This window comes from Triticum aestivum, chromosome 6D (assembly GCF_018294505.1).
Source record: "Triticum aestivum cultivar Chinese Spring chromosome 6D, IWGSC CS RefSeq v2.1, whole genome shotgun sequence".
Classification (NCBI taxonomy): Eukaryota; Viridiplantae; Streptophyta; class Magnoliopsida; order Poales; family Poaceae; genus Triticum; species Triticum aestivum.
In genome coordinates this window covers 104,117,760-104,131,703 of record NC_057811.1, presented here as the reverse complement: position 1 = coordinate 104,131,703, position 13,944 = coordinate 104,117,760, and the positions used below count along the sequence as shown (strand labels likewise).

At 42.0% G+C, this 13,944-nt stretch overlaps 2 non-coding genes across 2 annotated transcripts; both read right to left on the bottom strand.

The window, feature by feature from the left end:
* Window positions 1–11,260: 11,260 nt before the first annotated feature.
* On the bottom strand, window positions 11,261–11,332 carry TRNAH-GUG (transfer RNA histidin (anticodon GUG)). Its single transcript has one exon. It is a non-coding gene; the product is annotated as a tRNA-His (tRNA).
* Window positions 11,333–12,645: 1,313 nt separating this feature from the next.
* Window positions 12,646–12,717, bottom strand: TRNAH-GUG (transfer RNA histidin (anticodon GUG)). Its single transcript has one exon. It is a non-coding gene; the product is annotated as a tRNA-His (tRNA).
* Window positions 12,718–13,944: the final 1,227 nt, after the last annotated feature.

The window sequence follows — 13,944 nt, the reverse complement described above, 5'->3', positions numbered from 1 at the left end:
TCATTTATTATTGCCTCTAGGGCATATCTCCTACAGTACGTGTTAATCAGCCTATAGCCGCCATGTTTGATGCTGACGGCATCGACATGCCTACTTTTGGTATGTGTTGGACACGTCGCGAGGTATGTATCGTGTTATAGTTTAATGTAACTTTTGTGTGCACCAGAGATAGTTCAATGCTAGCGGCTACTAACATTTGTTTTTTGCAGAGACGCTTTGCTAGTGATCAGACCAGGAAGGCATACACGGCATTGAACGAGCAGTTCGATACGTACACTGGGGTCATCTGGAGCCCTACACGGAAGCAGCCATAAATGCGAGATACCCTGGTGGTATGTCTGTGCTATGCACAAGGGACCGAGATTACTGGATGACGAAATCGAAGATCATCTTTGATTTCTTCGTCGAGGAGATGGCATAACAGAGGGTTATGAGGCAATTTGGTCTTCTGCAGTTGGAGCTACCACCCCCTACAGAGAACCCGGTGCCAGCACACATCCACAGGTATTAACCAGTTTTTCAATGTTGCATCATCTTTCATATTACTCAATTCGAAGCATTAGGTAATGTTGAACACACGCCACAATTTTAGGACGACAAGGAAGGGCATGACTAGGACAACTGCTGACTGGCTAGTTAGACTAGAGCCGTATGTTATAGAATGGGAGATAGCAAACACACATCTATGGCACGAGAATCACAATTTTGATCTCAATGAATTCAATCTCTATTTGCGGCGCTACATGACCGGAACACGGTTACACATCGTTGAGAACTCTCACCCAGAGGAGATACATGATCCTACTCCGTCGGATATGTACCCGAGCTATGATACTTCGGGCTCTAGGCAGTACGCGGTAAGATATATTTTCTTTAAGTAATGTTGTCACATACTTTGACGTGCATACTTAATAATTGTCATGAAATTTGCAGGCTACCTTGACACACGAACTCTACGACGATGTGACCACCTTTGGACGATCATTGTCGTCTGGACCTCTTCTTCAGCACCGTGCTGTGCTACAGCCCTTCCTGGAACGAATGCAGAACAAAATATGGGCTGTCTACGAGGCTATCATGTGCACCCGGAGAAGCGACGTTGTTCAGCACCAGCACCAGCAGCCGCGTCCCTCCATACACCGACATCAACCATGTCCATGTCTAGCATATCAGTCGGCAACGAGGCCACCCTGTCCTGACCAACCTGGCAGTTCAACGTGGCAGCACCCGCAGCACTATGGTCCCACGTCGGGCTTTGTGTTTTCTCCACAGCCACAGCAGCACGGTCCCTCGTCGAGCTTCGTGTTTGAGCCAAAGCAGCCGTCACAGCCAGCAGGTATGTGTCTTCATATTTATTGTTTTAAATATTAATTGAGGCGACCTCATTCTTCATGACTTAGCGTTCCATCGTGCAGGAGCCTACGGATATCAGGCGTCTATGTCGGCGTCACATGATACGTGGGGGAGTGATCAACATCCCGAGGAGAACATACATGCTCAGATGTCGCAACACACCCAGTGGATGAACGTGTTTTCGACTCCTCCACCAGGCCCCACACAGGATACACAGCATGACCAGGGAGAGTCTGAGATTCCTCCCCGTCACATTAGGGCACCCGACAGGTGGGGATGGACGCCGCTTGTAGATCCGCCTCCCCGCCAGGCCAGACGTCGTCACTGACGCTTCTATCTATCAGTAGAGACATTACCATCTATTTATGTATGAGACTTATGTCTATTCTATGTATGAGACAAATGACTATGTACTTATGTATGAGACATATGCCACTCTATTTTAGCACTATGTTATCTGAACTACAACATCATATTTAGATAGAACATAATGCTCGTACAACAAGACAGTACAAACAACTAGATAGAACTACATCTAAATTAAACGGTACGTACGACTGAACTTACAACATACAGCATAAAAACTACATGAAGTCATCATCGTCATCCTCCATCGATGCAGAACTCTTGCCCTTCAACGATGAAGAACTCTTGCCCTTCGACGATGAAGAACTCTTGCCCTTCGACGATGCAGAACCCGGAAGCGGCGGCATGAAGATATCGTCTTCGTCCTCGCTCTCCTTAGTCCATAAACATGGATTATTTGATGCAGTCCTTCTGAAAGTTTCACTCTTCGGCTCCACTACCTTTTTCCACCTTTCATGCAACCTAAGAAGTTCTTTACGTACCTCCTCATAGGTCCTTTCAGGCCACCCAGACCTACGTAATTCGTGAGCCAACTCATTCATTATGGTGTCACTACCGGTGAGTTCGTCCCATGGAACTATCCTATTGTCAATCCTGAAATCGGTAGCTAGCCTCAGAAGAGTCCTGCTCATCCCAGGGTGAAAACTACAATCGAAAGGATAATGGTACATCTCAACTACACTACACTGGAATGCTTATCCACCTCCGTCTGAAGGGGGTTTTATAGGTAGAGAGGAGAAAATGGCAGGAAAGAACGACTACGGTATGGCGTGAAAGGGTTGGCGGGAACATATGGCGGGAAACGGGTGGCGGGAAAAAGTTGGCGGGAAAATATTGAGGGGAAAGGGTTGGCAGGAAAGAACGACTGCGGTATGGCGGGAAAGGGTTGGCGGGAACATATGGCGGAAAACGGGTGGCGGGAAAAAGTTGGCGGGGAAATATTGAGGGGAAAGGGTTGGCGGGAACATACGGCAGGAAACGAGTGGAGGGAAATGGGTGGCGGGAAAGAGTTGGCGGGAAAATGTTGAGGGGAAATGGTGCATGCATCAGTCGGCCCACAGCAGGCGAATTAGTCCCTATCGGCCGACAGATGGCCGACTGGATCCAGTCGGCCCACAGATGGCCGACTGGGCCTGAACTTGTGGCCGACAGGCCAATCAGCCAGCAGTAAGCCGATAGGCCTCCAGTCGGCCTGCTGTGGGCCGACTAGGTCCAGTCGGCCAGCTGCGGACCGACGGTGTAGTATTTTGAAAATTATTTTTTTGGCATAATATTTGTGCAAATTAATAAAAAAATTATTATTTAAAAAAAATTAGCTCACTACTAGCCTGGCCAACCGCCTTCGGTGGAGAAGGCAGCCACCACCACCATGCCCGGGCCAGGAGACACGGACGTCCTCGTGCCGCGAAGATTACCCAGGGGGATCTCCTCTTGCCGTTGTCGAGACGAGGCGCAGCTGCAGTGGATCTCGATCTAAACCTCTCAGGGCCAGATCAGATCTCATCGCAGCCAAAATTGCATCCGCCAACGGCCGCCGGAGATCTCCTGGCCACCGCCAACCCGTTGCGCACTGCCATTGGAGTAGGAGGGAGATGGATGCCGCTGCCCCCACGCGTTACCGCCGGCCGAGGACTGCGCCGCCGCCGCCGCCTCGCCACAGGGGCTTCGCCCCGCGGCATCCTCAGCGACGGCGGCGGTAGTGGGAGGCGATAGAGGGGGAGGGCTGAGGGCGGTGTGGACGGGGACTCCCCGGGGGCGGGGCGGCGCCGCCGCCCGGGGGAGAGAGGTCTCAGGCCATATCCAGCTCTCTCATTCAATGATGTGTGGAAATATTACAGCAGGAGCGCCATTTTTCAATGAGTGATGACACCGGAAGAAAATCTGCCACAGGAAAGAGTTTAACTTGAATTTGACTCTTTTTTATCATGTGTAGCAATTGATGCATCCCACATAAAACCAATGGCATTGTTTCCCTATTCTTGAGTATGGACGAGCTTGTTTCTTTCACATTTCCCCCTTGAATGTATGTGACCAGAAAGGTTGAAATAAATACCGCATAACACGGTGAGCGAAGCTACTTGTATTTTGTGATGTCAAACGACATCACAAAGATGTGCTTAGCAAGCTAACCGTAAGCTATGGTTTAGGTGTATATGTCTACATAAATGTACAGTTTCGAGCTATTGACATCACAAGCTTTGTCTGCTAGCGCCGCCAGGTGAGATGCTCTTGGATTTGCAAGTGATGATGTAAAATGGCTACTTTTTAGGTGGAGTGTTCGCAATCCTCCAAGAATAAGGCTCCAGGATTCCCATGACCCTCAAACCAGCCACCTCGCCAGCAGGGACAACAACTGAGATTTCTATCACATCTTCCTTGCTCAGCTTTACCTTTACAGCCTCGACATTATCATGAAAGTTCTTCACTTTTGTTGTTCCTAGATTCAAACAGTTGGGCACTTACACTAAATAGACATGGCATTAGATGACATGTCTTCTACGTGAGAGCAATAGTGCATTTTTTCTATATATAGAACACAAGTGTTTAAGGCTATGTTTAGTTGCAGGATCAGATCCCCTAATGGCAATTGCGGAGCTTGGGCCAAAATATTGGAGACCCAATGGGTTGGGGGCTGGGAGTACAATGTTTGGGCCAATTTCACTGCTTATATGGGCCAACTGCAAAGTTTTTTTTGAGACAAGGCCAACTGCTAAGTGATTATCAGAGAAATCTTCTGGGATGGCGGGGCAGCGGCTAAGGTTGACTCTCACTAAGCTCCGCCACTGCCTAGTGGATCTAATCCCTGTAAGGTTTGGGTAAACCCCTTGTCTCCTCCCCACCCCACATGTAATCATTCGACTAGGGGGGTTGATCCCTCCCCACTTAAACTCTATTCGGTTGCTCCTCCCACTAGCAGCACTTCTCAACATGTCAACCATTAACAGTAATTTATTAAAACTAACTGGCTCAACACAATAGTAGTTAAAAATGATATGTATTGTTTCATTAAGCGAACACGAAACTGGATTAAAAGATTCATCAATCACACACCAGACTTGGTTGCTGAACAAAAAAGGCAGTGCTTCAATTACTGATCGGTGCACTTGCGAGAACTATCTCAACGATAGCACAAGACATGCTATTGCAATTTTTCATGGCATCATCAAATCTTACGTCGCAGATGAACAAGCGATGTCAAGTTAAAGCATGAATCAACTGAAGATCTTATATGAAAAGAATCAGAACAAAATATGCAAGCTAGCTTAAGTGAGTATTTCCCTTTTTCTCACAAGCTTATCAACATAGAGATATCTATCTGGCATAATAGTGCCATGAACACAGAAAATCATGGTCTTTCTTATTTGATCATAAAGTGTACTAGAATATGTAGTATAGCTACCGTTCAACCTATATTACTAATGCGGAAGGGAGAGTCGTCTGCAACGGTGCCAACAACCTAATTTGGTCATCACGGGAAGCGACACGGCAAGTTTTGAATAGCACAAGGAGACCCTATATACAATAAACACAAATATGCTGATACACCCACAAATTAATATCAGATTATATGAATCTCGTTAAATGATAAAAACAATGATTTGTGCCAAAGGTTTGCAACAATCAACTACAGCAGCTTTGATTGATAAAATTTTACACAAAATGTTTATAATATTGTACAATGTCTCCCACATAGGTTTCCTACTCGGTCTTGAGGCAACGGAAGGGGGGGTTATCGTAGAAAATCATCTGGGATGGGGGCGGCGGCCCAGGTTCTCCCCCACTAAGCTCCGCCACTGCCTAGTGGATCTAATCCCTGCAGGGTTTGGGTAAACCCCTTGTCTCCACCCTACCCCACATAGAATCATTAGACTAGGGGGTTGATCCCTCCCCAGTTAAACTCTGTTCGGTTGCTCCTCCCACCAACAACACTTCTCAACATGGCAACAATTTATTCAAGCTTTTTTTTTGCGAAACAACAATTTATTCAAACAAACCGGCTCAACACAACAACGGTTAAAAATGCCAGCACATCCCATAGTAACTCACCATGATGATATGTATCGTTTAATCAAGTGAACACAAGCTGAATTTTAAGATTCATATATTACACACCAGACTTGGTTGATGAACAAAAAAGTCATCCTGAATTACTCATCGGCACACTTGCAAGAACTGTCCCAACGATAGCAAAAGACATGCTATTGCAAATGCTCATGCCATCATCAGATCTTACATCGCAAATGACCGAGCGATGCCAAGTTAGAGCATGAATCAACCAAAGAGCATGTATGAAAATAAAAATCACAACACAATATCCATGCTAGCTTAAGTGAGTATTTCCCTTTTTCTCACAAGCTTGTCAACATGGAGATATCTATCTAGCTCAATAGTGCCATGGACAAAGAAAAAACATGGTCTTTCTTATTTGATTATAAAGTGTATTGGAATCTGTACTATCAGCTACCATTCAACATATATTACTCATGTGAAAGTGAGAGTCATTTGCAACGGCACCAACACCATGATTTGATAATCACCGGAATTGAAACTACAAGTTCTGAACAATAAAAGAAGACCCCATATACAATACGTGCACATGTGTCGATACACACAAATTTATATCAGATTATATGAATCGCATGTAGGGATGGCAATGGGTACCCATTATGCACGTACCCTGTGGGTAAAACCCTATTAGGGTAAGGGTATGAGACAAAACGTTACATAACCCATACCCGCGTGCCCATGTACCCTTATAAAATCTAACAAATATGGACAAATTATCTCTACACTTTGTCATGAGTTTGTCAACTTAAATTTTATGACTTTGTGCTAATATTTATGACTATGTGTTGATGTTTTGATGTATCATTGTTTACAAGAAAGTGTTCATTTTTATAGAATGTGTTGTTGTTTATAAGTATGTATTGATGTTACTATGTATTGTTGTTTATAAAATATGATTGTATGTTGTTGTTTATAATTATGTGATGCTCAAATTTATGTTATTTAAACATGGGTATTTTCACCCACGGGTACCCATTTACACCATCGGGTGACGGGTATCAAAAAAATTGTACCCGCTAGCGGGTATGGGTAATACAGGAAAAAATAAAATTGAAAATGTGGCTGCTGGGATTCATACCCACGTCTCCCAGGCCACAACGTGGAATTCTCACCACTAAACTACAACCACTTTATTGACAAAATTCTACACAAAATATTTGCAATATAGTACAATGTATCCCACACAGGTGACCTACTCGTTCTTAAGGCTACAAAGGGGGGTCTAGCAGGGAAAATCTTCTGGGTTGGGGGTAGTGGCCCAGGTTGGCCCTCACTAATCTCCGCCACTGCCTAGTGGATCAAAACCCTGCTTGCCTTCATCCTACCCCACATGGAAGCATTCGACTAGGGGGTTGATTCATTCCCACTTAAAGTTTGTTCGGTTGCTCCAGCAACACTTCTCAACATGTCAAAAATTATCAATAGTTTATTACAACTAACCGACTCAACACAACATCGGTTAAAAATAGCATCAGATCACATAGCAACTCATCACGATAATATGTATTGTTTCATCAAGCGAACACAAGCTGAATTTTAAGATTTATCAATCACACACCATACTTGGTTGATGAAAAAAAAGATCATGCCTGAACTACTCGTCGGCGCACTTGCGAGAATTGTCCCGACGACATCAGAAGACATGCTATTGCAATTGCTCGTGCAATCATCAGATCTTACATTGCAGATGATCGAGCGAAGTCAAGTTAGAGCACGAATCAACTGAAGAGCATGTATGGTAGAAGAAAAATGAACAAAATAAGTAAGCTAGCTTAAGTGAGTATTTCCCTTTTTCTCACAAGCTTGTTAACATGGAGATATCTATGTGTCTCAATAGTGCCATGAACAAAGAAAAACATGGTCCTTATTATTTGATCATAAAGTGGGCTGAAAATGGGGGGACGCTTGGCTGTCGGTGCATATGATCCCTAATGAACGGTAAATTCAAAATAAATAGTAAATAAAACTTAAAAATTCTGATTTTTTTAATAGATATTCTTGTTAGTGTAACAAGTGTGGTTGCCAATTTTCATGCAAAACGGGATGACGGTGCTTCGTCAGTGAAAAAAGAATAAATAAATGTAACATTTGGAGGTAACATTTTTCGTTTGACTTGTTGTTTTCCCTTTTTTGCAAATATCAAAATACTTGAGATTTCCTCCTAAAAATTTACAGATAGCATTTAGGTGTGACAATGAACACAACTATTTTTTCAATATTTTTTGGCATTTGCAAAAAATATTTTTGGTGGGCAGGAGCATATGCTCCCAAGAGCCGAATTGGATTTCCAGTAGGAAACTGTAGTATCAACTACCATTCAACTTGTACTACCGATGTAGAAGGGAGAGTCATTTACAATGGCGCCAACATCATTAGTTGATTATCACACGAAGTGAAACAACGAACAGCACAAGGAGACCCCATAAACAAGAAATGCAAATGTGCCCATACACACACAAATTCATCTCCTACTATATGAATCTCATTAAATGATAAAAACAATGATTTGTGCCAAAGGTTTGTAACAATCAAGAACAATTAACTTCAGACTCACTTGCACTTTTAAAAAAAATTGTGGCTGCTAGGATTCGAGCCCAGATGTCCACGGCCACAACGTGGAATTCTCACCGCTAAACTACAGCCACTATATTGACACAAATGTACACAAAACATTTGTAATATGTTAGAATGTCCCCCACACAGGTTGCCTACTCAATCGCCGGGCTATGAAACGTGGGTTTATCCCAAAAAAAATCTGGGCTGGGGGCGGCGGACCGAGTTGGCCCTCACTAAGCTCTGACACTGCCTGGTGGGTCTAACCCCTGCAGGATTTGGGTAAACCCCTTGTCTCCATCCTACCCCACATGGAAGCATTCGACTAGGGGGTCTGATCCCTCCCCACTTAAAGTTTGTTCGGTTGCTCCTCCCACTAGCAACACTTCTCAACATGGCAACAATTATCAATAATTTATTAAAACTAACCGGCTCAACACAACAACAGTTCAAAATACCATTAGATCACATAGCAACTCATCGTGATGACATGTATTGCTTCATCAAGCGAACACAAGCTGAATATTAAGATTCAACAGTCACACACCAGACTTGGCCGACGAACAAAAAGTTCATGCTTGAATTACCCATCGGCGCACCTGCTTAAGTGAGTATTTCCCTTTTTCTCACAAGCTTGTCAACATGGAGATATCTATCTAGCTCAATAGTGCCATGAACAAAGAAAAAAACATGCATGGTCTTTCTTGTTTGATTATAAAGTGTGCTGGAATCTGTAGTATCAGCTACCATTCAACATATATTACTCATGTGAAAGTGAGAGTCATTTGCAACGGCACCAACACCATGATTTGATAATCACCAGAATTGAAACTACAAGTTCTGAACAATAAAAGGAGACCCCATATACAATAAGTGCACATGTGTCGATACACACAAATTTATATCAGATTATATGAATCGCATGTAGGGATGGCAATGGGTACCCATTACGCACGTACCCTGTGGGTAAAAACCCTATTAGGGTAAGGGTATGGGACAAAACGTTACATAACCCATACCCGCGTGCCCATGTACCCTTATAAAATCTAACAAATCTGGACAAATTATCTCTACACTTTGTCGTGAGTTTGTCAACTTAAATTTTATGACTTTGTGCTACTATTTATGACTATGTGTTGATGTTTTGATGTATCATTGTTTACAAGAAAGTGTTCATTTTTATAGAATGTGTTGTTGTTTATAAGTATGTATTGATGTTATTATGTATTGTTGTTTATAAAATATGATTGTATGTTGTTGTTTATAATTATGTGATGCTCAAATTTATGTTATTTAAACATGGGTATTTTTACCCACGGGTACCCATTTACACTATCGCGTGACGGGTATGAAAAAAATTGTACCCGCTAGCGGGTATGGGTAATACAGGAAAAAAAATTGAAAATGTGGATGCTGGGATTCAAGCCCAGGTCTCCACGGCCACAACGCGGAATTCTCACCACTAAACTACAGCCACTTTATTGATAAAATTTTACACAAAACGTTTGTAATATAGTACAATGTATCCCACACAGGTGACCTACGCGGTCTTCAGGATACAAAGGGGGGTCTATCAGGGAAATCTTCTGGGTTGGGGGCAGTGGCACAGGTTGGCCCTCACTAATCTCCGCCACTGCCTAAAGGATCAAAACCCAGCTTGCCTTCATCCTACCCCACATGGAAGCATTCGACTAGGGGGCTGATTCATCCCCACTTAAAGTCTGTTCGGTTGCTCCAGCAACACTTCTCAACATGTCAAAAATTATCAATAGTTTATTACAACTAACCGACTCAACACAACATCGGTTAAAAATAGCATCAGATCACATAGCAACTCATCACGATAATATGTATTGTTTCATCAAGCGAACACAAGCTGAATTTTAAGATTTATCAATCACACACCATACTTGGTTGATGAAAAAAAGATCATGCTTGAACTACTCGCCAGCGCACTTGCGGGAATTGTCCCGACGACATGAGAAGACATGCTATTGCAATTGCTCATGGCATCATCATATCTTACGTTGCAGATGATCGAGCGAAGTCAAGTTAGAGCACGAATCAACTAAAGAGCATGCATGGAAGAAGAAAAATGAACAGAATATGTAAGCTAGCTTAAGTGAGTATTTCCCTTTTTCTCACAAGCTTGTTAACATGGAGATATCTATGTGTCTCAATAGTGCCATGAACAAAGAAAAACATGGTCTTTATTATTTGATCATAAAGTTGGCTGGAAATGGGGGGGCGTTTGGCTGTGGGTGCATATGATATCTAATGAACAGTAAATTCAAAATAAATAGTAAATAAAACTTAAAAATCTGAATTTTTTATAGATATTCTTGTAGTGTAACAAGTGTGGTTGCCAATTTTCATGCAAAACGGGATGATGGTGCTTCGTCGGTGAAAAAAGACAAAATAAATGTAACATTTGGAGGTAACATTTTTTGTTCGACTTGTTGTTTTCCCTTTTTTGCACATATCAAAATAATTAAGCTTTCCGCCTAAAAATTTACAGATAGCATTTTGGTGTGACAATGAACACAACTATTTTTTTCAACTTTTTTGGCATTTGCAAAAAATATTTTTGGTGGGCAGGAGCATATGCTCCCAAGAGCCGAATTGGATTTCTAGTTGGAAACTATAGTATCAACTACCATTCAACGTGTACTACCGATGTAGAAGGGAGAGTCATTTACAATGGCGCCAACATCATTAGTTGATTATCACACGAAGTGAAACAACGAACAGCACAAGGAGACCCCATAAACAAGAAATGCAAATGTGCCCATACACACACAAATTCGTATCCTATTATATGAATCTCATTAAATGATAAAAACAATGATTTGTGCCAAAGGTTTGCAACAATCAAGAACAATTAACATCACACTCACTTGCAATTTAAAAATAAATAAATTGTGGCTGCTGGGATTCGAGCCCAGGTCTCCACGGCCACAACATGGAATTCTCACCACTAAACTACAACCACTATATTGACACAAATTTACACAAAACGTTTGCAATATGGTACAATGTCCCCCACACAGGTTTCCTACTCGATCGCCGGGCTATGAAAGGTGGGTTTATCCGGAAAAAATCTTCTGGGTTGGGGGCGGCGGACCGGGTTGGCCCCCACTAAGCTCTGACACTGCCTGGTGGGTCTAATCCCTGCAGGGTTTGGGTAAACCCCTTGTCTCCATCCTACCCCACATGGAAGCATTCGACTAGGGGGTCTGATCCCTCCCCACTTAAAGTTTGTTCGGTTGCTCCTCCCACTAGCAACACTTCTCAACATGGCAACAATTATCAATAATTTATTAAAACTAACCGGCTCAACACAACAACAGTTCAAAATACCATCAGATCACATAGCAACTCATCGTGATGACATGTATTGCTTCATCAAGCGAACACAAGCTGAATTTTAAGATTCATCATTCACATACCAGACTTGGCTGACGAACAAAAAGTTCATGCTTGAATTACCCATCGGCGCACCTGCTTAAGTGAGTATTTCCCTTTTTTCTCACAAGCTTGTCAACATGGAGATATCTATCTAGCTCAATAGTGCCATGAACAAAGAAAAAAACATGGTCTTTCTTATTTGATTATAAAGTGTGCTGGAATCTGTAGTATCAGCTACCATTCAACATATATTACTCATGTGAAAGTGGGAGTCATTTGCAACGGCACCAACACCATGATTTGATAATCACCAGAATTGAAACTACAAGTTCTGAACAATAAAAGGAGACCCCATATACAATAAGTGCACATGTGTCGATACACACAAATTTATATCAGATTATATGAATCGCATGTAGGGATGGCAATGGGTACCCATTACGCACGTACCCTGTGGGTAAAAACCCTATTAGGGTAAGGGTATGGGAAAAAACGTTACATAACCCATACCCGCGTGCCCATGTACCCTTATAAAATCTAACAAATATGGACAAATTATCTCTACACTTTGTCGTGAGTTTGTCAACTTAAATTTTATGACTTTGTGCTACTTTTTATGATTGTGTTGATGTTTTGATGCATCATTGTTTACAAGAAAGTGTTCATTTTTATAGAATGTGTTGTTGTTTATAAGTATGTATTGATGTTATTATGTATTGTTGTTTATAAAATATGATTGTATGTTGTTGTTTATAATTATGTGATGCTCAAATTTATGCTATTTAAGCATGGGTATTTTTACCCACGGGTACCCATTTACACTATCGCGTGACGGGTATGAAAAAATTTATACCCGCTAGCAGGTATGGGTAATACAGGAAAAAAGAAAATTGAAAATGTTGCTGCTGGGATTCGAGCCCAGGTCTCCACGGCCACAACGTGGAATTCTCACCACTAAACTACAGCCACTTTATTGATAAAATTTTACACAAAACGTTTGTAATATAGTACAATGTATCCCACACAGGTGACCTACTCGGTCTTCAGGCTACAAAGGGGGGTCTATCAGGGAAAACCTTCTGGGTTTGGGGCAGTGGCCTAGGTTGGCCCTCACTAATATCCGCCACTGCCTAGTGGATCAAAACCCTGCTTGCCTTCATCCTACCCCACTGGGAAGCATTCGACTAGGGGGCTGATTCATCCCCACTTAAAGTCTGTTCGGTTGCTCCAGCAACACTTCTCAACATGTCAAAAATTATCATTAGTTTATTACAACTAACCGACTCAACACAACATCGGTTAAAAATAGCATCAGATCACATAGCTACTCATCACGATAATATGTATTGTTTCATCAAGCGAACACAAGCTGAATTTTCAGATTTATCAATCACACACCATACTTGGTTGATGAAAAAAAAGATCATGCTTGAACAACTCGTCAGCGTACTTACGGGAATTGTCCCGACGACATCAGAAGACATGCTATTGCAATTGCTCGTGGCATCATCAGATCTTACGTTGCAGATGATCGAGCGAAGTCAAGTTAGAGCACGAATCAACTAAAGAGCATGCATGGAAGAAGAAAAATGAACAAAATATGTAAGCTAGCTTAAGTCAGTATTTCCCTTTTTCTCACAAGCTTGTTAATATGGAGATATCTATGTGTCTCAATAGTGCCATGAACAAAGAAAAACAAGGTCTTTATTATTTGATCATAAAGTGGGCTGGAAATGGGGGGGGCGTTTGGCTGTGGGTGCATATGATCCCTAACGAACAGTAAATTCAAAATAAATATTAAATAAAACTTAAAAACTCTGAATTTTTTATAGATATTCTTGTAGTGTAACAAGTGTGGTTGCCAATTTTCATGCAAAACAGGATGACGGTGCTTCGTCTATGAAAAAAGACAAAATAAATGTAACATTTGGACGTAACATTTTTCGTTCGACTTGTTGTTTTCCCTTTTTTGCACAAATCAAAATACTTAAGCTTTCCTCCTAAAAATTTACAGATAACATTTTGGTATGACAATGAACACAACTATTTTTTTCAATTTTTTTTGGCATTTGGAAAAAAAATTGGTGGGCAGGAGCATATGCTCCCAAGAGCCGAATTGGATTTCCAGTTAGAAACTGTAGTATCAACTACCATTCAACTTGTACTACCGATGTAGAAGGGAGAGTCATTTACAAT